The sequence below is a fragment of the Mandrillus leucophaeus genome, unplaced genomic scaffold, assembly GCF_000951045.1.
Source record: "Mandrillus leucophaeus isolate KB7577 unplaced genomic scaffold, Mleu.le_1.0 Scaffold340, whole genome shotgun sequence".
In the NCBI taxonomy this organism is placed as follows: domain Eukaryota; kingdom Metazoa; phylum Chordata; class Mammalia; order Primates; family Cercopithecidae; genus Mandrillus; species Mandrillus leucophaeus.
This window is the reverse complement of record NW_012103588.1, coordinates 2890748-2893902: the sequence shown is the minus strand read 5'-3', so window position 1 is coordinate 2893902 and position 3155 is coordinate 2890748.

Genomic DNA, 3155 nt, shown 5'->3' with positions numbered 1-3155 from the left:
TGCACATTAACAAGTTTGTATATCTTTTTCTCCTATTAATCTGCCTATTGTTAATTCATTTTCAGCAAACTTCAGAGGGTGGAGTAGAAGCTTTGCCTATTTTTTCCTACACCTGATTACAATGCAATTGCGAATTCTAAGTTATACACACCTTTAATGTCACCTTTCTAGTCCAAGCCATTATCCTCATTTCTTGCCTGGACTAATACTGCTGTGTCCCATTTTGACTTACTGCTTCCTCTTGTGACTCTACTGCTTATAATTACTAGCATCCTAAAACACTTAAACAAAAATCCAAAATCTATAGTTATAGTATGCCCTGAATGACTTCCATCAACTCATTATCATTACATGTCTAACAACAATTTTCATGCCTCTCAACCACCAAGCTTTTACCATCTGGCCCCCATTCAAAATCCTGAAACCTCTACATTGAACAGTTTTTCTTCTACTTTTTCACCTATCTGTATCCAGTTTAAATATTAGTTTATCCTAGAGGGAGGCCTTCTCTGCTTTCTCAACCTTTTATTCTTTCTCACTGCCTCCTCATTACTTTATTTATAACATTTATGATAAGTTGTCATTTTTATTTGGTTTTATACCTTTTAAAGTGTAAATATTAGTATAAATATCAAGCATGTATTTATAAATATTAATGTTATTAAATGTAATTTATGTATACATAATTTGTATGTTTCAGCTTACATAAAATAAATAACTACATGCTTACAAAGCTTTAAGTGCTTAATGTATCAACTCATTAAATATTCAACACTCACATGATAAAGGTAATTAATTCTATTTTCTGACAGTGGAAGATGAGGTTTAAAGAGTTTATATACATGGAGAGCGATAGCTGCAGAGCAGACAATGAAAGGCACAGAAGCAAAGATTCTGATCTCGAGGAATTTGTTGGTCCTATACTATGCAACACCATCCTTATTATTCTCTTTCATACATGCTGAAAATGATGGAATCTCTATAACAGTAATAACAACTAACGTTTGTTGAATGCTTACCTTATGCAACTAATTATTCAAGGATTTCACATCCAGTAACTCATTTAAGCTCACAAAGAAAGCTTTATGAGGTAGGAACATGATAATTCTTGTTTTAGTGATAAACAAACTAAGGCTAAGTGGATTGCCTAAGATCACACAGTGCGTATATTGTAAAGAAATCTTAACTGCTAGAATGTATTCACTAATTACACACACACTTGCTGATTACTTCTTCGGAGACAGAAGAAGGCAGAATGTCTGATGTCATCACTTTTCTATTTGTAGTTAGTATAGTGCAATTTGTATGTACTTTTTATTCTCATATTTGAAATAATATATTACACATCTTCCTCTTTAATTTGAATTAAATCTCAGGCTATGTGTATTTATTATGTATATGATAATCAAAGCATATCAGACCTTAACATCTGGCAGACATGCTTCACATACGGTGGTGTTTATCTGCTATGAGAGCTTCAAAGCACGTTGTCAGAGAAACACCTGGGTTTGAAGTTTGAAGACTGTAACTGTTATGGGCGTATTTCTTGCTCTTTACTTGCTTTTATGTGAAATAAAAAGAAGTCTAATTTTTTCTTGCTTATCCTGTACAACAAAATTGAAACCTTTATCAGCATCAGCCATCATAGGATTATATCTTCCACGTTTGGTTAGCTCATTGATTAAAATAAAATAATCGGAACCTGAAGAAAAGATTAAAAAATACCATTTTAAATTATTTAATACTTAAAGTGGTATCCATATTTCATTATGATTCTGGCATAGTATGGAGTTTTCAAAAGTTAATTAATTTATTATTCAGATGCAATTAAAAGCCAGATGTTCACAAATGCACAGATTAATGCAAAGACAATCTACCCTTGGGTGTCAAAACACAATATAATAAAGTTGTCGACTTCTCCTAAGGTAACCTACAAAATCAATGTGATTGCATTCAAATACGATTATATTGCTTTTGCTATAACAAAATTTATATGAAAATTCATCCGAAAAAATAGACAAATGAAGAATCACAAGCAATATTCTGGAAAAATATTCCAGACTATTTTCCTTCAACAAATATGTATGGAGAGCCTACCTTGTGTCAAGCCTAAGGGAGAGATCAAGTCCTTATCTTCCTGGAAGTGACATACTATGAGGACCAAAGTTAAAAAATAAATGACTCATAAAAATACTAAATATTAATATAATTTCCAAGAGTGGTAAATGATAAGAAATTATAATATATTAAAATGGTAGAGAATAACTGAAGCAGGCTCTAAGACTACTTCAGATTTTGTGGTTCAAAAGCCTTTCCGAGGACACAGAGACCTAAGGGAGAAGCAGCCAATGATAACACAGTCTAGGGCAACCATTCGCTAAGTGTGTATCATGAACCTTGGGACTCTTTCAGGAAGTCCACAATGAAAAAATTATTTTTCTGATAATATTAAGATGTTATTTGTATTTTTCACTTTAATTATCTCAGAAGTGAACAATAGCGTTCTCCAGAAGCCACGTGACATGTGACGATGTTATTGTTCTGATGGCTGGTAGAATATCTGCTTATGTATTCTTATTTTTTCTAGAATTTTCTGTAGTCCTGATTTTGGAATATAAATGTGCTTTCAGTGGTTAACTCAGTTTGTTGTCCGTAACACTATATATTCTTATTTATCTTTGTTTATCTCTACTATTATTTATGCACTCTAGTTATTATCCAGTAAATCATTCTGTTGTAATCTTTGCAGGCTTGTTTTATAATATTTTTATTTGTTCAAAGTTTATTTAAAATTTTTATTTTGAATTTAACGTTATATTCAATGATAATATAAAAATTATAATAAATTCTTCTTATATTTAAAAAATGAGGCCAGGCACAGTGACTCATGCCTGTAATCCCAGCAATTTGGGAGGCTGAGGCAGGCAGATCACCTGAGGTCAGGAGTTCAAGAACAGCCTGTCCAACATGGCGAAACCTGTTTCTACTAAAAATACAAAAATTAGTTAGGTGTGGTAGTAGGCACCTGTAGTCCCAGCTACTCAGCAGGCTGAGGCAGGAAAATTGCTTGAACCCAGGAGGCTGAGGCTGCAGTGAGCAGAGATTGCGTCACTGCACTCCAGCCTGGATGACACAGCGAGACTCCGTCTCAAAAA